Source organism: Tachysurus vachellii, chromosome 23 (genome assembly GCF_030014155.1).
Source record: "Tachysurus vachellii isolate PV-2020 chromosome 23, HZAU_Pvac_v1, whole genome shotgun sequence".
Classification (NCBI taxonomy): Eukaryota; Metazoa; Chordata; class Actinopteri; order Siluriformes; family Bagridae; genus Tachysurus; species Tachysurus vachellii.
The window spans coordinates 10,232,934-10,254,871 of NC_083482.1; positions in this window are offsets into that span (position 1 = coordinate 10,232,934).

A 21,938-nucleotide genomic window follows, 5' to 3' on the forward strand; every position below is an offset into this window, starting at 1 on the left:
AGTGGAGCAATATGTTCATGGGGCCAAGAGTATAAGAATGTATGTTGGTGTGCATTAGGGTTCAGAGATTTCTCAGGAGACTGCAGCTTGGTAGAGGACATGAGTTGTTCTGTCACAGTGATTAATGTGTGGACGCCACAGACCCATTCACCCTACAGACAGGCTTCACACACTCACACACTGGCATACATGTACTTGACATGTTCATGACCGTCCGTGGCACAAATAGTCAACACATAGGACTTGCACATGGTGTTCCATATCAATGTGCTTCAATAAGCATTTTTGCCAATAAAAATTGTCAACCAACAACTGCTCAAATCTAGATCCAAAAATTGTGTCGAGTTCAGATGATATTCTGCCAGTAGCTTAAAAAATGTCTTAACTTCTCAGCTTCACGATTCTGTAATGACCAAAACAAAGACAGGAAATGACTCAAGAGGGCTTTAGGGCCAAGTTACAGGTGATAGGTGACCAAGAAGGTACAATATAGCATTTAGCTTTATAGATAAATATTTATAATCAAAGGTATGGTTTATAGACAATCAGGACCAGAGCTGTGTTAATATACAGATTGTGTTAATATACAGCTTGGTCTCTGCAAGGATGAAAGTTAAAGTCTTGCACTGTATGTAAAGCATTATATGCATACATTGTCAGAAGAAAAAGCGTATAAACTGTACTTCTGGTCAGTAGAGTGTACCTTAATAATTTTACACTATATCTACATTTCCAGGAAATAATATTAAAGGTAGAAATCAGACTTTATTGATCCTCTCAGGAAATTGTTAAGTTGAAGTTTTTCACAGTACAATCAAAAGTAAATAAAATAGAAAAATTCAAAATAAAATAAATATTAATTAAGTTTAAAGTACAGGTGCTGTCCAATGGATAAATTTCCAATCTTATTAAAATACACTTTTCAAATAAGTAAAAGCAGCGAATTAGATGACAGAAAAATGACAGACTGTAATGATAAAAGTCATAGCAGTTATTGCACATGTAAAAATCGATTACACCAAAATACTATTGTAAATAAATTGTCAAAATATTAACATTATATATTAAACGTGCCATGAAAATCTATAACAATATTGTGAACCAAGTGTCTAACACTCAGAAAAGGTACTCTTGATTTTACGAGCCCAGCAACAAAGAAACAACAAGAAAGGTACTTCCTTGTTTGGTAGTGTGGTTTCTCACAGAGTGTAGTGCTAACACAATGCTAAATGCTACATAGTAAACAAATGTGTGTCTGGGGGAAAAACTATTTTCTGGTTAGCAGAATTCAAAGGCAGTGAAATCTAAACTGCAATGCGGCAATCATGTGGTATTAGATCTTGGTATCTGAGTTGTTTTCTTTTCTTTCATGCCTAGTTTTGAACATTCAACCTTGGTAACTGCCCTGTACTGGTTTGGCAACCTCATTCTCCACGCAAGTCAGCCAGACCACTGGAACAAGGCCTTGTCTCATGCTGCATGTAGATAACCCATGTTATTAGCTTCCTGATGGTCAATCAATAAAACACTTCCATGGCTGTGGCGATGAACTAAGTCTGGAAGACAGATAAGTATCTCTCTTGTCCTGTCGCTGTAATTGGTAGCCTCTCAATCCAGGCTTGTTTGACATCAGCTTTGCATATTGAAAAACAGCAAGTAGGCCACAGCACTGCATCAGCAATGTAGACCACAAAGAAGTCTCATTTTAGGTGTTTATGCCAAACACAGACCGAGGCTGTTGCGAAAGGGATGTGTTAAAATGTTTACATACTGTTTAAAGCTCCTGTCAGAAATAGCCAAAATGTGGTGTGACCCATTGAGCAGTAGTTTACTAACAGAGATTCTTTCAAACAGCAGTTGTCTGGTTGCCATTTGTCATCAGTTTGCATACAAACAGCTTTAAATAATGTTTACTCTTTCAATTAAGCCTGAATTTAAGGATGATTTAACCGATTTATAAATACATATAATGGAAAAAAGCTCTTTCTGGAAAGCAGATGCAAGTTAATAAGGTAATCTTAGGATTGTCTTGTTTTTTATTTATTTATGTATTTATTTTATTAACCAATCACGAGTAAGTGAGTACAAAGGCACACAAATTGAACCAATTCCATGAACATGAGCGAACAATAAGGCAGTCAATAAAAGTTTATTCAGCTATTTAAGGGTTGGTCATAATCCACATGCAACCTGGTAAGTGAGTATTACTTCATTACATGTTAAAAAATGCTAAAAAACTACCAGGCATTTAAACACACAGAGACAATCAAAATATAACCAAATACACAAAGTTATTAATGAATCTAGAACAAATCTAGAACAACATAACTAGCATTTAACTACCTGGTTATCTTGGTTAAAGTTTTCACTAAGCACAGTGATCACAAAATATGCTCAAAATTTTGTTCACACAACTAATCAATCAATCGGCTTTTCTACATAAACCTGACCCACAATACAAAGCAAAAATGCAATACAATATATATATATATATTTTTGTTAGTTTCCCTTCTGAGAAAAAAAATAGATTTGGTCAGACGCGCTATCAGTTACCAAGTCATCAGCTTGTCAAATTGGTAGACAGATAGTGTGGCAGATAGTAGATTATATTCCAGCTTCTTTATTACTTAATTATTCAATAATTTTATTAAAAAAAACTGCTTTAATTACTGTTTTCTTTAAAACAACTTGTCTATGATGATGGCAGTTTTGGAATGAAAAGCTGTTTTCTTTCTGCCAGCTCGACCAGCTCAGACTGGGTTTTGGCAGCTAGTAGCTTGTTGGGGTAAGCTGGAGTGTTCAAATATGAAAAAGTAAGAAAGAGAGATAGTTCTTGGTAGTGTATTTGTTATATATTAAATCACTTTTAACTAAATGATCATGCTTTTAGTTCACACATTTAAAGACTGATGTACTAGATCATGGCAACTTAATCCAGTCAGCATCCTGATAGTTTGTGAGATGGTAATAATGTGTTTCAGTGTTGTTTGAATTCGTCCTTATTTGAAGAAACTGGGTGTTCCAAAAGTCTTCATACATGGAAGGAACACTTTTTTAGCCAAATATCTTCCAAAATTTTTCATATTTGTTTTTTTTTTTTTGTTTGTTTTTCAGTTGTTTTTTTTTCCAGATTTTTAAGAAAGTTTCCTCCTGCCACCCAAAGCATGCTGGTAGGAGGAATTGCTATGTCTCTAAAAGCTTAAAAATAAAGTTTCTTTAATAGTTCGATCTGTGAAGAATCTTTAACATCCATGGAACCAAAGGTGCTTTGTAGTGACAAAACTCTTCTTTAGACAAGAACAAGGTTCTTTATAGCACGAAGAGAAAATGTATTATTTTATGAAACATTTAGTAAAAGGTTTTTAATGAAACAAAAATGGTGCTTCTATCACATCACTGCATAAACCCTTTTTGGTTCTTCCTGGTACCATTGTTTTTAAGAGTGTACATATGAATAAATGTGTGAAAGTGTATGCACACATACAGTACATGGGCTGGCGTACTAACATCGATATATTCCTACCTCAAACTTAGTGTTATTTAATCCATGTGACCCTGAATAGTATAACAGTTCCTGAAGAATGAATGAAAGAATGAATGAATGAGTCCCAGGCCCCTGGATAAGGGTGTCTGTCAAATGCTGGAAATGTATTGTCATGTTGAAACAGGGTTGGTGCTTAATTCCAGTTAAGGGAAATTGTAATACTAAAGCATCTATGTACACAACTGAAACATTTTCAGCTGCTACTTATAGATAGAGAAAACTTTGTTGTCTTAGCATAGTACTGGTACACACTGCTACTGCATAATGCTGTTATGCTGTTAAATACAAAAGTCTGTTTAATGCTGCAAAACATTCCTAGAGTTTCCCAGCTGCACCAATTTTATGATTTCCATCCGGTGGCTTTACGCTTCCGGGGTGATCGTTAATTTTATTATTTCATTTTATTCTGCTACCGGATCAGAAAATGTCCCTTTGAGATCAGTGAAATAAAAGAGAGGTAAAAGAAAAGATTTATGACAGATATCAACCATAGTTTCTGACAGGGAAGACACTTCTTTAGCCTTTCATTCAAACTTGGAGCGTAGATAGTAACTTATTTTGTGTATTCACAAACAAATGCTCCTATTGCACACAAGTAGAAGATCGAGTCATTTTTATTGTCTTTTATTGTAAGGCCATCCTTATTTATACACTGAGATGGTAATGTGTTTACCCTAGTAAATACACACGTGTCAGTGTGAGCATTAAATAAATTATTTTACTAATTTGTGATGTCTTGTGCGTTAATGAATAAAAAAAAACATGTATAGGCTTAGACACACACACATCATCTGGTTGCTTGGGGAAAAATTCTGCATGGATAAAATATGAAGCACTCTGTATTAGCTGCAGATCCAGATGCGTGCTAAATGGAGATGTTTATGGGCAGCAGATTGGAGCACTGAGGCGGGGAAGAGAGTCCCAGTCGCCTAGTTCTCGGTGGAGCGATACTCGGTGAACATTCCCCCGTGGTGCTGGATGGATTTGGAGCGCTGATGAGGACGATGATGGTGTTGCCATGTGGAGCATCATCCCATCTGTCTCTCCTCTTTTTCTGCTCACTCTTCCACTCGTGTGTTGTACCTCCATCTTACTTTATTATATGCTGTATTTATGTTAGGAATAGATTATTGAGATTTCAAAGGAAAGGGCCAGGAATTGGGTTTGCTTTAGTCTGCTTTAGGATTGGCAGTGGTAGGGACATTGAGTCTGTTGGGAATAGGAGAAGGAGAGGGTTGACAGTGGCAGAACATGTTCTGGGCTACGTCTTATATCAGGCGCTGAGGGAGTGCCGTGTGGAGGCAGGCTGTCAGAGCTGGATCAGCAGGCCAGGCAAACTTTCTGCCGCAGGGTGAGATCTCAGATCACCACTGTCTGTATAGCCAGAGGTCCTGAGAAGGGTGGACACGGGAGTAACACAAGCACACACAGTAAACAGAGACTATGCTTGAAGGATCACAGAATGTAAAAATCAAACAATCAAAGATATGTTTTAGTCCTGTTTTTTGCCTTGAAGTTACACATACAGTATTGCATGATAAGAATATTTCTTATCAAAATAAATCACATGATCTTTTTTCACACATATTACCCTGCAGACATTTTACACATAGTGCATTATTATTTACAAGTCACTGATTTTCACAAATGATTTTTACATGATTTATTTGTATTCATGTGATTATTTTAGATATAATTTGTTTATTTTTCTTGTGATTTTTAACGTTTAAGAAAATATTTAGTTATTTTCACAAAATTAATTTGTTTTCAATTGCCATTTTTATTCATTTACATTCTCTTTTTTACTTATGAATTCATTGTAAGATTATTTATACATATGTATAAGTCTAAAATTATGTTAATATAATAATAATAATAATAATAATAATAATAATAATAATAATAATAATAATAATAATCATTCATTTTTATATTTGACTCTTTAGAAATTATTCATTTATTTTCATATACGATTTATTTACATGATTCTTTTATTTTTAGATATGATCCGTTGCGAATGATTCATTTTTACATGTGAGTAATAGGTTTTTAAATGTGATTTTCCAAAGATTCTTTTATTTTCATGTGTTATTTTGTTTAATATAATTCATTTATTTTCACATATTCTTTATATCATTCTTTTATATGTGATTTTTTTACACGATTAATTTATTTTCACATGGTAATGACAACTGACAAAACTACACTACCCATCAGCCCCAGCATGTTGCTCGTCTCAATCTCACCTGCGTCTCATTTTACCTTCCAGGGCCTCGTCCTCAAGCTTTTGCTGTAGTTATGGATTGGTGCCTTGTGTCTGACCAAAGCATTGCTTGTAATCTGTAAGTATTTTTCCTCACATCCACAGTTTATTTTTATGGTTCTTGTTTGTACAGTTTTAGCTGTTTTTTTTTTGTTTTTTTTTTTTTGTAATTCACATCAATAAATTACCTGCACTTGTGTCTGCCTTCCTTTTTATTTTTTTACATAATTAACATGACCTTTTCCATTTTTTCAGACATTATTGATTGTTTGTTTTTGATTGTTTTTTTTAGTTTATCGTGTAGATTTCCATACATGATTTATTTGTTACATGTGATGCATATGTTTACATATGGTTCAGTTTCATGTAAATGCAGAATGGAGACAGTTAAATTGTGTAATGTGCAATTTTAAGGCATACAAAGCAATCCCTATGTTTTCCAAACATAATCACGTATTAATCCTGTAATCATTAATCACACATAATCGTAATTAACATGCATAAGTCTCGTTTATGGCCACAGTGCTTTAGGGTAAATGCATACACACTTGCATATGAAATTTTCCAGTTATCTCTGAAGATAATCAACACAATATTATATCTAGCACTGTTTCTGCTAGGACATTTCCATTAAACAACTACCTGCTTGTCTAAAACACTCTGAGCTGAGCTGAGATGGAGCTTATCTACAGTTACAGGTAGATAAGACTTATGTCCAACTTTCTCAACAGTAAGTTAGCACATTTTTGTTCAGTCAAAATAAAATATGTTCTCTCCAGAGTGTACTGCTATCTTGGGGGGAAGCTTTTCTGTTAAATCATGTATTAACACGCAGCAGACGTATCCTTCATCGTACTGGAAGGAAACAGCAGCAAGGCCTTTGCAGGAAAAAAGAAAGGAAAAAATGAGCAATTACAGCTATTAAGAAAGCAAAGCATGCCAATAAGCCATTATTCAACTTCCACTTCCACATTTTTCAAAGGCATAAATCTCAAGCTCAAATGAAAAACATCTTGTTTTCGCTCTGCGCCAAAGATTTTTGAGAGACAACTCCTTAATCAAAATATGGCTCCACCATTTTTTTTTTTGTCTTTTCCCCTCCTCTGCTGGGGATTTCTTAATGATAGTGCTGTTGGTCTTCATCAGGGCTGCTTACAAGGATGTGCTATCCTCTCCTTCAACCTCCTCCTCCTTCGTTTGTCATCAGTGAGACATGCTTCTTTGATTTTTATGGAAAATGAGGCCCATGATATTAATCTGCTGTGCTTTTTCCTCAAAGACATGGGAAAGGTGCAGACTATCTCTTAAAGGAAAAAAATATTTTGACTGTACAATGTCATTACACATCACCCTTAATAATGTGATTTACTCTGACTGCTTAAGATGAATTTCCAAATGTTCTGCATCCTGCGTGTTTGTGTATACACAGTATGTACAACTATTTAGAGACTTCATTCATTCATTCATCTTCTACCGCTTATCCGAACTACCTAGGGTCATTGGGATCTCAGGCGTCATCGGGCATCAAGGCAGGATACACGCTGGATGGAGTGCCAACCCATCGCAGGGCACACACACACACACACTCATTCACACACTACGGACAATTTTACAGAGATGCCAATCAACCTACCATGCATGTCTTTGGACCGGGGGAGGAAACCGGAGTACCTGGAGGAAACCCCCGAGGCACGGGGAGAACATGCAAACTCCACACACACAAGGTGGAGGGAATCGAACCCCGACCCTGGAGGTGTGAGGCGAACGTGCTAACCACTAAGCCACCGTGCCCCCCTATTTAGAGACTTTTAGCTGAATAATCAGATTTGACCAATTCCACACATTTCTATTCAATTTAAAACTGAAGTCATTTTTACTTCATGGATATTTTGCTAGTTCAGAAATGGCAATTTCTTATTTTTAAAATTTACTACAAAAATAAACCACTGGTTTTTTTTTCTCTAGTTATTAATACATTCCACTGGGTTCTCTAAGTGAACACTAGTGGTACTGTTCATCCTGAGCATTAATATCGGTCATCACAGCACTCAAACATGACTCCAGGGCCTTAATCACTCTTTATTTCTTTGCAATTTGCTGTATCCAAGTATTTAGTTATAGATTGTGTTGTGGATATTTGACCCTTGATCCGTCATTATGTAACAGGATAGGTGTAATCATACGCTTGATCTGTAAGACAAAAAGACTACTTTACTTTGTGCATTTTTCACAGAAAAGCAAACAGTAAATCATGACGTCTGGCACCTTTAGATTAAAGTTAAACTGCATAAACTGCACACAGGGCTAAACTGTAGAGCTACAGATTCATGGAAATGTAAATCATAGTGTTGCAGGATGATGATGATGATGATAATGGTTTGATGTAATATAATTTCATGCTGCTTTATGAAGAAATGGTATCATTTAAAAATTGTAAAATCTGTTCCTTTATGTAAGGCAATTGCTTACTGCTGTGTTTTGATAATCGAAACAGTTTGGTCATTTCTCAGCTTTAGGTTATGTGGCAGAAAAATATTCTGATATTTACTTGATGCTAGTATTTGATACAATACCATTTATTTACATTTCCATGGGGACAATAAAATGAATAAAATATTGTGCTTCATTATCGCTGTTGTATTTATATTTTTTACTTCAAATGTAGACATTTGCTAATTCGCACCTACTAGCTAGCTCTTGCCATCACACAAAAGCTTTCCTCTCGAACACACAAAGCCAGCCAATAGATCATTTCAAAAACTGCTGCTCATGTCCACTCCCCTATTCCACATACTGTACATAAGCTCACAGACATCCATGATTGGTTAATGTCACTCGGACTGACAAGGAAAAGAGTAATCATCCCTCCCACCCACTGAGCACAACCAGTTTTGGTGTCTTGGATTCTGGCATCATTGCATTTGGATCTAAACAATCTCTTGATGATGGTGTGAATCTCATACTGTATGTCTGATCAACCCATGCTTCAGCCTTTACATTTGTTTCCTTTATGTATGCTTCATACCATTTTCAGTGAAATAAATGGTGGACTATTCTTGATTTGATCATCTGATTCATCTGGTACTTAAATTACCTACATTTCTTTCCATTCATTCATTCATTCATTCATCTTCTACCGCTTATCCGAACTACCTCGGGTCACGGGGAGCCTGTGCCTATCTCAGGCGTCATCGGGCATCAATTCAGGATACACCCTGGACGGAGTGCCAACCCATCGCAGGGCACACACACACTCTCATTCACTCACACAATCACACACTAGGGACAATTTTCCAGAGATGCCAATCAACCTACCATGCATGTCTTTGGACCGGGGAGGAAACCGGAGTACCCGGAGGAAACCCCTGAGGCACGGGGAGAACATGCAAACTGGGAGGCGGGAATCGAACCCCGACCCTGGAGGTGTGAGGCGAACGTGCTAACCACTAAGCCACCGTGCCCCCCCATTTCTTTCCAATCAAATGCTTTTTAGAACTCATGTCCTGCCCCTAAAACAACCTAAAGGTATTCCTCTGCTGTAGCAGCTATTTAACAAACATATCTTTTTGGTGCCATTTGGTCATCCAGCTTCCTGTTTGTTTATTCCATTTCTTTTGTGTTGAAATCATAGCTGGCGTGTACTGTATGCTCATTCCCTTTCCAAATCTGTTGAATGATCTTGGCTCAGATATGTCACACTTAAAAATTAAATCTTAACTTTCATTGGTTGTCATGCTCTAAGCTGATAGCATGCAGTTATTATACAGCTAATGTGTGTTTACGACCGAGCAAGTGAGTACTTGGTGATACTGAGACACGTTAGTGTGTCTGTTTAGGTTGTTCAAGATGCTCGTTTCTCAGTTTTATTTCACTGCCTCATGTTAAATGCCAGTCTTTTCCCTCTCTCCAGCAGAAAGCCTTGTGCCCTCACTGCCGCACTGCTGCAGGCCGATAAAAAATGACCCACGGTATGGTATGAATCCAAGAGGCAGGGGATGGAAGCCTACGGTCTGAAACCTGGAAAAGTGAGATGAAAATTTCAGAGAAATTTTACACAATCATACATAGTACTGGTGAGACTTATGCCATATTTCACTTGCTATTAGATGTTGTGAAAGTCAGTTAAGCCTTTCTAAATGTTTCTAAATCTTCCAGGTTTCCAAGTATGAAAACTAATCGCTCCTCTTCAACCATTTTAGTTTTACTATGAATTGATTTGAAGTCATCAAGCCTTTAAAAACAAAGGACAATTGTTGGCCTTGAAACAATTTGGCGATCAATAAACTAATATATTGTGTATTAGACTTTGGTCAGTTATTGAGTCTAGGATTTGGGGGGGAAAGTTTGCCAAAGTTACAGATAAACTTTAAGATGAAGAGCAGTGAGAACTGGTCAGTGGATAAATGCTCACTCACACTTGTCGAGAAATAGACTGGTTGTGATGTGATGTGAAGCCGTACTGTATGCCACCCTGCTGTCCAGTGTCATGAATCATGTCCATCATGTCTGCTTCTCTTTCATTTTGGGTTGTACTGAAGGGGCTTCTCTGTCATTACAGACTAATGAGCCATGCAGTAGGATATACCTTCAGCTGCTACATGATAAGACCTTACTGACACCTTTACTGACTCTACCCTTTACCAGACACCAGGATGAGAGTGTGCACTCCCACACTCATACAGCTAGCACATGATCACATATCAGAGTGTGAGGTGAGTGTGAGCGTATGTCTCGTGTGTGTGTGTGTGTGTGTGTGTGTGCGCTCATGGACTGTCTCTTATTCTGTCCATCAATCACATCATTAGTCAAAGCAGACAGAGCTGTCAGGCTCGGCTGGCAGGAGGTCCGACAGACAGGTGTTAGCGTGTTAGCATCTCACCCTCCACCCGCATCTGCATTCAACCAGCTGTTCTGTAGACTACTCACAGCCTGCAATCAAGCATGGAAGAGCAGCAGAAAAAGTGAGTACAAAAGACACAAGCACTGAATCTTTAGATTATCTATATACCAACAACAGTAAACTGTAAGAATTAGCTATATTTTTAACCTAATAAAGTCTTACTAAATTACTCTACACTACAGAAAAATATTATGTCTTGAAGACCTACAATAAATCACATTTATCATAATATGTATTTTTATAAGTGTAAAAAGAAAAAAGGTTGAATTATGTGGCATCATTTATCACTTTCCTAATACATTGATAAAACAAGCCAATAAAACACCAGCAGGAAAATTTGTGGCCCATCCTGAGAACGTGTCTCGTCTTCAGTCCCTCTGTCTATATCATAATGGAGAGTTGCATTGGAAAAGTGCAAAAATCCTTTTGGTTTTGGTTTAATTGTTTGCATGATGCTCATAAAGTGTATGGAAACCTGGCTTTTGGATGATATGATAACAGTATCATACAGAACTAACTGTTCTGTATGATACTGTTATGTTATAACTACTATCAGAAACAAAAATCATTCAGGTACAGTATGAAGACACTCAAATCACTACACTGTGGAAAAAGAAGGAAATAAATAATCTAATAACAATTAAATAATAAACAATTATTACTAGAAAACCTTTTCATATAATCTTATTATGCAATGGTTATATTACATCAGACCATTGTACCCTATTTGTAAATTGCCCTGTATTACCTGATAATAGCATAAGACGATTGTTGGCTTGAAATGTGTGTGTGTGTGTGTGTGTGTGTGTCACGATGCAGGACAAAGGCGAGTGAGGATCCAAATGCAGATTTAAAGTTTAATATTCCAAAACACAAGAAACAGATGAACAGACAGGCAGACAGAACAAGGCAGCAAACAGGGCATACAGGACACAGGAACAGGCACACCAACATCCAACATGAGGCAACGACCAACACCAGGGAAGTGAACAAACAGAGTATAAATAAGAGACAAGAACCAATCACACAGCAGAACTAATTAGAGACAAGACAACACACCTGAGGGGATGAAGGAGTACAATTAATGTCCATGGGAACAAAAGAGTGGGCGGAGCAAACAATTAACAACCGGGAAAGACAGCAGACAGAAACAGGACAGAAACACAGACAGACTCATTACAGAGCCCCCCCCCTAGGAGTGGATTCCAGACACTCCAACGCAGAACCGGAGGGCGGCGGAGCGGAGGCGGAACAGGGGGCGGGAAGGCGGGCCAGGTCCATGTGGCGGTAGAGGGCAGGGCAGAGCCGGCGAAGCTGGAGGCCAGGGCGGAGCCGGCAGAGCAGGAGGCCAGGGCGGAGCCGGCAGAGCAGGAGGCCAGGGCGGAGCCGGCAGAGCAGGAGGCCAGGGCGGAGCCGGAAACCAGGGTGGCGCCGCAGGCAGGGTCAGCGACCAGAGCAGGACCGGAGACCAGGGTGGCGCTGCAGGCAGAGCCAGCGACCAGAGCAGGACCGGAGACCAGAGTGGCGCTGCAGGCAGAGTCAGCGACCAGAGCAGGACAGGAGACCAGGGTGGTTCCGCAGGCAGAGCCAGCGACCAGAGCAGGACCGGAGACCAGAGTGGCGCCGCAGGCAGAGTCAGCGACCAGAGCAGGACCGGAGACCAGGGTGGCGCCGCAGGCAGAGCCAGCGACCATAACGGCGTTGGCGGCCAGGGTGGTGCTGGAGGCGCTTTGAACCTGTAAAGATGGACAGGAAAGGGAGAGACTGACAGAGACAGGGAGACAAAGCTGGGGACCACTGGTTCCGTCGACCCGGTCGGTTCGGCTGGTTCTGTCGACCTGGTAGACCCGGTCGGTCCCATCGACCCGGTCGGTTCGGCTGGTTCTGTCGACCTGGTTGGTTCCGTCGACCCGGTCGGCCCGGTCGGATCCCGTATTTCAGCGGGTTCAGCAGGTTCGGGCGTTTCAGCAGGTTCGGGCGCTTCGGCGGGTTCGGGCGCTTCGGCGGGTTCGGGCGCTTCGGCGGGTTCAAGCGCTTCGGCGGGTTCAAGTGCTTCAGCAGGTTCAAGTGCTTCAGCAGGTTCGGGCGTTTCAGCAGGTTCAGGCGTTTCAGCAGGTTCGGGAACCTCAACAGGTTCATGTGCTTCAGCAAGCTCGGGCGTTTCAGCAGGTTCGGGCGTTTCGGCGGGTTCGGGCGCTTCGGCGGGTTCGGGCGCTTCGGCGGGTTCGGGCGCTTCGGCGGGTTCGGGCGCTTCGGCGGGTTCGGGCGCTTCAGGTGCCTTCGGTGCTCCAGCCGGTGCCGTAGGGATGCCGGCCGCCCGGACCGACGCCATCGGGGTGTCCGCCAGCTTGGCGATCAGCCGGTTCCCCCGGGCCTCGCCCGAGCTTTCCGGTCTGGCACCCATGTGGACGGGTTCGGTCACTGGTGTGCACAGGTCTGGGTCGGACCGAGGTACTGTAGGGGCCTCGGGCGTCCGTGGCTGGCCTGGCTCCGCAGCCCACGGACCCCGACGCCTACTGCCCCCCCCCAAAAAATATTTAGGGCCGGTGTCCGACTCTGTCCTGTGCACGGTTAGGGAGGACCCGCCCAGGAGCAACGCTACGTTGGCCAGGTCCGTGAAAGGCCCCACCTCTCGGCCCAATGGCACTAGGTAGCGCAGCCCGTCCTCTAAACCATGCCGGAACAGGTCCTTGAGGACCCTCTCCCCAAAATCCACCTGATTGGACAAGTCCAAGAACACCTCTACATATTCCTCTAGTGGGGAATCCCCCTGACATAAACGAAACAAAATCTCTGCTGGATCCATTTGGTTGGTCGTTCTGTCACGATGCAGGACAAAGGCGAGTGAGGATCCAAATGCAGATTTAAAGTTTAATATTCCAAAACACAAGAAACAGATGAACAGACAGGCAGACAGAACAAGGCAGCAAACAGGGCATACAGGACACAGGAACAGGCACACCAACATCCAACATGAGGCAACGACCAACACCAGGGAAGTGAACAAACAGAGTATAAATAAGAGACAAGAACCAATCACACAGCAGAACTAATTAGAGACAAGACAACACACCTGAGGGGATGAAGGAGTACAATTAATGTCCATGGGAACAAAAGAGTGGGCGGAGCAAACAATTAACAACCGGGAAAGACAGCAGACAGAAACAGGACAGAAACACAGACAGACTCATTACAGTGTGTGTGTGTGTGTGTGTGTGTGTGTGTATTTACATAAGATTATTCATTTTGAATTTTTATATGTAATAATACATTTAAACTAGTAGAAATTTGTTGCATTTTCTTATATTGAATATATTTATATTTGCTAATATATATATTTCAGCACATTATTGAATATCAGAAATGTAACAAATACTTCTTTTCATATGTTATTTATGTCTGGTTATAAACAAGAGACATTATCAAGTACATCATTGTTTTGTGTCCGTGTATGATTTTATTTTATACTTTTTTAACACTAATAAATATATATATACTGTACATACAGTATGAGAGAGAGACAGAGAGAGAGAGAGAGAGAGAGAGAGAGAGAGACAGTTGCCAATCTTATAAAAGTGCTAGTGATGCTTGCAGTACAGTAAGTGCACTAATACGTTTTCAGATGTTTTCACAACATCCATATCAGACTACCATAATTCTCAGTGTACATAACTGTGATCTTGTCTAAAATGAAAGTGCGTTAAGACAGTTGTTTGGTACCGAGGAATAACTAAGATTTAAAGAATCTAAAATTAGCACTCAGATGGAAGTTGTGGAAAACAAGTTGTCAAAAGTAACGTACATCATGAAAGATGATGTTAGCATCTGAATGAGGGCACATATTTTGCCTTTCTTTGGAACAGGAATTTTGAAAAGCAGAAAAACAACAACTATGTCTCTGCCCCGATTTCAGCTTAACGGTTCACTTTAATTATGTCTGTTAGAACACAGCTGTAAATCTGAGAACTCTGGCCATGACAACATCTGGCATGGCTCACCACGGAATCAACCGGTTCTCCAATCAACTGAGAGACTGAGAGAGAGAGAGAGAGAGAGCGAGAGAGAGAGAGTGTGAGCGTGATGGAGGAGACAGAAAGCAGAGCGCAGGGGCATCAGAACACTGGCGTTGATTAGAGGAGCGGATGATTTAAGCTTGAGTGGTGACACTTCCAGTTTTCCCAGGAAATAGGTTACGAATGATTGAATAGATAATCAGGACATGGTACTATTGCTCTCGGATTTGTTTTGTTGGCAGCCTTCCTTTCCTGCTGCAATGGCTGCTCAAACCCTGAAGGCAAACAGACACACACACGCACACACTCTCATTGCTTTCAGTTCAACCTTCAGCCAGTGATCTCTATTACTCATGGATGGGCTATGTAGAGGGAAATGCACATATTGAGAGATTGTGTGCTACACAGGCAACATGACTAGAGAGCAAGAGGTCAGACTGCTGGCACTAGCTCATTGGCACGAGGGCATTTCCAGATTATTATGCTTTGGTGCGATACATGAAGCATCTGAGCACGTTTCTGGTGGTCTCCTTCTGCTTTAATTCTCACATAGGATATGATCCAGTTTTTATCCATGTTCCCCATTTTTTTTTCATGATTTCCAAAAGAGATTTATCAGAATAATAGGTTTATAAATAATTTTGAATGTTGAGAGCCTTTCAAAATAATGAGAAGGAGAGCACGGTCCTGCCAGAGCTCCTGCACCTGGCCTTTCACGGAGAGCTCACATCGGTTAAACATTTCCTACTTTATTAAGCCGTCTTTAGGGTGTAGACACCGTGTCTCCACCATCCTGCCCTTCAGGCTCTTTCAGATTTCCTCCAGTCTCGTTGTGTGTGTGTTCCTTGTTTTTTTTTCTTTAATGTCCTATAGTCTCAGATTTTCCACAATTTGATTTGCCCCCTTCCTTTAAAAGTGTGCTATTAAAATATCAGTTGCTCCCAACCTCTCTAACTCTTAATCAAGTCAGTCTTAATGACGGCTTAAGCGTTCTGTCATGATGAAGTTTTATTGTTGATTTTCTGATTAATTCCACCTACTTTGGAAGGACAAACATTCTCCCTGTTCTTTTCCATTTTATTTTCTCTACAATTTTTGAAGCATCATTTCTTGTTTGATAGCAAGAATCGTAAATGACAAACAGTTGGCGGTGCAGGTTTTGGTTCTTATTGTAATTTAGATCACTAATTGATCAATTCTCAAATCTGATTGGTCATTTACTATAACTGCAGCTGTGATGATAATTCAATCTGCAAGACAAATCTCAGTTTATGATGTTATCATGCCTGATCGTTAATTCAAATGAAATGTGGTGGATGATCCTCATAAAATGATTCAAAAGATTTAAAGCTGTGTGAGGAGACGTTTATTTAATACTTAAAGGTAAAACTATGTTTAAGGTTTCACACAAAGGACATTATTTTCTGTATTTCCTTTTTTTTTTAGAATGACTTTACAGAACTTTTATGGACAATCCCCCAAAATAAATGTAACTGGAAAAAAAACTGTTACGTCCTTTAAAAAAGTTGTTTGGAAATCGATGGTGTATAAGGGAAATTAAACTCTTCGGGATGTGCTGTTATTGGAAAACAATCAACTTTGGTTTGGTAATGGCTTACCGCTTTGCTTGTCTCAGCACATCCTGTTAGATCTTATTCTGTAGCTATCTGCCATACAAGATAATACCATACATCTAGAAACATGTTTCTGACAATTTACAAGATTATTTTCCATGTTGAGCATCGTCATCCAAGCAGGATCTGAAACTTCATTCTTACCATTATTTTTCTCTTTAGCTTACATCATAATCTTGATCAGGAAGTAGGAGCTTTATTCGGTGATCATGCAATTATTTTATGTGGATTTAAAGGAATAACTTGGATTCGTTTCCTATTAATTTACCCTGTGACGTCCTCCTAACACAGACCGATTTTGAAAACATCTCTGCAGTTGACACACTGTGTCAGCCGTTTTTCATAATGAAGCTTTCATAGCTTTTGGAAGGAAAACTCTCTCACATCACGTAACCCCATCATACTTCACAGTGGGGATTAGTTATTTTCATGACCGTCAAAGGTCCAACAATGTTTAGCAAACTCCAGATGCACACGCTTATGGTTTGATGAGAGATGCAAGCATTCCAAATACCTCTCTGATACTCTAACCTGCAACCAATTTGTAATTTACCAACTGTCTCTCATGGAGATTATTTCCTCATCAAAATCCAACTTTCTCACTGCCCACAGGAATGCACTACAATTTTTTTTATTATTATTATATTTTTAACAACAGTGTCAGCTGTCTGTTAGTGAGTGGTGAAGTTCACCATGTTGGAGAGAACGTGTTTGTGATACAATAACAGCTGGGATGAAACCTTCAAACCAATGTGTTTTTGTTTGTTTTTTTCTCGGTATATATGATGCTAAAAAGAAACTCACAACTACATAGATAGACCACTGACCAACCGGCTGACATAGCTGTCCCCTAACTGTTTCAGAGCTTACATTGAAGGCTAAGGGCCTTGTTCAGGGGCCCAGCAGCGGCAGATTGGTGGACCTGGGATTCAATCTCGCAACCTCGGAAGTCCAACACCTTAATCACAAGGCTACAGCATCCCACTTTTGGTTATTTCAGAAGGGCAAGATATATTGAATGTCACACCTACAGTAAGCATGACTGCTTTTCCAACATGTTTTTATAATGTTGCTTAACCTAGCTACTTTTGTTCAAGAATAAATAGTATAGTTAATTTAGTAGTACTGGTATCCTGGGATGTTGGTAGTTTTGCAGTAATTTACTTGTTTCCAAATGGACAAAAGCATCGGTTTGTTCAGACTAAATGTTAATAATGCTATACTTATTAATACTTTCTTTTTCTCCTTCTTACAAATCCCACTCCAGTGACTGTCACTGATGATCATGCAAGCTTTTACATGGATAAATCTGTCTCATGACTTGCCAGTAAAATTGGGAATAAAAACGGACAAGGTTATGAGGTTAATGAAAATACATACTCAACCTCATTAACTGAACATATTTAACCATACAAAATATTTTGAATGATCCACAAATCACAGTGTGTTCAACAGAGGCTTTGTCACTGGAATTTCTTGATCAATTGTTCTTTTCAGTGATGGTGATATCAATTGATGAAGACGATTTGAAAGTTCAGCATTTTTGAATTAGCATGTGCTTAACATTTGCCTTTAGCCTGGATGCTAGTCAACGTTGTGTGTATTTGCTAATTTTAAATGAAAGCTAATTTTCACACACCTAACCACAATGCAACTCCAGCTTAATTATGTCACATTATATATGGTCTATTTTTCTATATAAAACACATGCAGTGTATACAGCCATGTACATTTACCCTCATCCACAATTCTTTCCCAACCTAGCCCTATCCACCTTATGCATTTAAAGGTTGTGCTCCATCATCCGTCTTCATTTGAGCAGAGGGTTAAAAACCAAAACTAATGATTGCTATCAGATAGAGGATGAGGAGAGCGTCACCGGTGAAAAGTAGTGCTGCCACACGCAGCCAAGGCTGCCATTATTCACTCACTCCAAAAGGCCTGGAGACACTTGTAAACATTATTAAAAATAATATCTTAATCCTTCCTCTCTTAGACTTGGCAGTGTCACTTAGCTTTGCTTTACTTTAACCATTTTTTTTCTCTATCTATATACCTCTCATTTTGGTATATTTATATACACCCAGGTCCTGTATTCATGCTGTTTCATTATCATGTTAAATACATGTTACATAATTTGCTAAACTTTGTCCAAAGTTTTAAATGTACTAACATTTTTGGAAATAATGATACTTTTCGGAGGGCATGGTGGCTTAGTGGTTAGCACGTTCGCCTCACACCTCCAGGGTTGGGGGTTCAATTCCCCCCTCCGCCTTGTGTGTGTGGAGTTTGCATGTTCTCCCCGTGCCTCGGGGGTTTCCTCCGGGTACTTCGGTTTCCTCCCCCGGTCCAAAGACATGCATGGTAGGTTGATTGGCATCTCTGTAAAATTGTCCGTAGTGTGTGATTGAGTGAGTGAATGAGAGTGTTTGTGTGCCCTGCGATGGGTTGGCACTATGTCCAGGGTGTATCCTGCCTTGATGCTCACTGACGCCTGAGATAGACACAGGCTCCCTGTGACCCGAGGTAGTTCGGATAAGCGGTAGAAAATGAATGAATGAATGATACTTTTAAGTAAATTGCATGATTCGCTAATCCAACTGAAGTAAACTATTTTAGCCATAAAGCGATACTTTGCTTAAAAATTCTAATTTACATAATTCCCCCTTGCTCTGAAAGATCAGCCAAAACATGTCACGTGTTTGCTTCTTCATTTTTATACTGGAGCAATGAAGCTAATGTAAAATGTGATCTGAATAATAATTATTCTGCTATTCAATGAGAATTAAGTTTTGATAAGATTACTATTTGGTGTTTTACATAAGCACAATAAAAACATCTATTTGATTTCTATGCACAATAAACACACTACTGTATATGCCAGAAAATAAAACTTTTTGAAATTTGAAATTCCACAAACCTGGATTCAGTACAATGTCTCCTGTTACAGCAGGTTGGATTTAACCATAATAATAAACTCTGTCTAATGACACTCTATATTTTAGACATTTGTCTTTAAATGTAATGTTCTTGATTATCATAATATCATAGATATTTTCTATTGTTTTTTAAATAATGCTGATTATAAATGTCAGTCAAACAGTCATGTCAAAACATAGGCGTGTATATACATATATATCTATATCTATCTATATCTATATCTATTATTATCTATATTAATTATAATGTGTGTGTCTAGAAATATCTCAAACATTTTATGTAATCTTAATAATAATCTTACTTACTATGAGCTTACTCATTTCGATCTCGGCACATCTGCATGTGTCTGTGTCTCAGGAGGAGATGGAACAGCAGTAGTTCCAGCTTGTCATGTGTGTAGCCAGAACGATGGTGAATAATCTGACCAAATGTGTGATGATAACCAGCACTTCCATAGCTCCATAACTTCTTATAATCAAAGGTAGGAAATCAATTTTAGAAAGTGTGTTTTTGCTCTTTTTTTAATCATCAGTACAAATGCATACCTCTTTTCAAATTCACCTTTTCTGACAACGGCTCACAACACTATAAAACTTCAAATTTATCCCTGCAAGCATCACGTGAATAGTTCTGTAATAATTTAGTAGACATGACAGTCACAGTCTTGACAGAAAAGCAGTACATGTACAGACGTAAACAAACCTTTACTGCCCTCTGAATGTATTAGGTATTTGTTCACATTTATATCCAAGTCTTCAGTCACAAAACAATCAAGTTCAAGTCCGATTGAGTCACAAGTCCCTAAGCTAAAACTTCATCTATGATAGATGCTGTTTATTGATTCTCAAGGAAAACAACTGGTCACTACAGGGAACAAAGAAACTTGACTTCAGTGAATAACACATACATTCAGTTTTTTTTTTTTTTTTGCTTTAAACCAATTAATAGACATAAAAGGCCATTAAACCAAAATGGATCAACACTGTTATGTCTCAAGTTTATTCCTCTTAGACAAATATTACCCTGTGTTTCATTTTGATTCCATATTGTTGACTTTTTATTTATTGATGCATTACAAAATGGCCTTTCTCAGGCTGTCTATTAAACAATAACTGTGCAGAAACACAACAGTCACAAGAGTGACTGATATTTTCAGTACCTGCTTCTACCGCTTCAGATCTTGTATTGGAATACAACGATGTAAACGATCTGACATCAATTACTGATTACCAACTTAAAAATGAACTGATTACATTCATAAGTGTATATGTTATGCTTCTGGTAGTGTCAGAGTATTGAGAAAGAAAATCAAGCTCTTAAAATTACACAATAAAACTTCTCACGGCTAATTGTCTGTAATTTGAAACACCATGGTGAGAGATAAGAATTAACCTCTGTCTTAATACTCAATAAGTACAGATTGAATTAGCTGTGTTTTAATTAATTGCATTATTACCTCATGCACACGCACACACACAAACACAAAGCATGTCTATTCAAATAACAAAATAGCTTTGCCCATGTGGTCAGATAATTATATATAGAAAAAAGTCATAAAAGGAGAAGAAACAGAAGGAGCTGCTAAAAGATGCTGCCAAATGATATGAAGGCCACCTGTCCATAAATATAAAAAAATCTAAACAGGAGAGGAGGTGTGATCAGGGAAAAGAGAAATATATTCTGTGTGTGGATGAGAGAAAGAGAGTGTGTGTATGTATGTATGTATGTATGTATGTATGTATGTATGTATGTATGTATGTATGTATATGTGTATATGTGTGTTTATTACACACTGTAGTGCCATCAGTAGGGACTGAAATTATGTTTCACCAAAATGTGTTTGCTATTTTTTGCTCAGAAGACGATGCTGATATCTGATGCATTTAGCAGCTCCTTTTGTTTCTTATCCTTTTATGATGCTGATATGTGTGTTGTAAAAATCTTGCACCCACCATATACATGCACATACACATGGGGGGTGTTTTCAGCTGTGTGTCATGTGTGCTCATTAGCGCCCCTGTAGTCTGAAGCTGGAATAACTACTACAACACCATGAATGGGAGAACACACTACACAAATGTCTGATGTGCACATGCATTACGTTCAGGTCTACTCTAAGTTGATATCTCTATAGTTGGTCTACTCTAAGTTGATATCTCTATATTAATATTCAAGTTGTCCAACAGCGTAAAAATACAGTAATCAGTTCTAATAATGCTTACATCAACAGAACATTTAAACCAACTACAACACAACCTATAAGCTATGCACATTAATGACTACATTTTTGTTATTTGAATCTTTGTTCTGAAATAAAATGGTCTTGTGTAGTGTAATTTAAATGACATTTGAATTTGAAAAAATAAAACAAAAAAAAAACAACGAGTCTGTGTTTGTCCACCTGGAGGTGAAATACAGCAATAAACTTAGAGCCAGAAACTGGGCTACAGTAATGTGATTATTTTTTAGCAAGATACAGATCTGATGCTGTACTCAAAAGATCTCATTTAGGGGTTTCACCGCAGATGGGGTGAATATTTACCATCTAAATGCCAACACATTGCAGGACACACACACACACACTCTCACACACACACAATCTTGACATATGTCTTTGTATTTGAGCAGGAAACCAGAGTACATG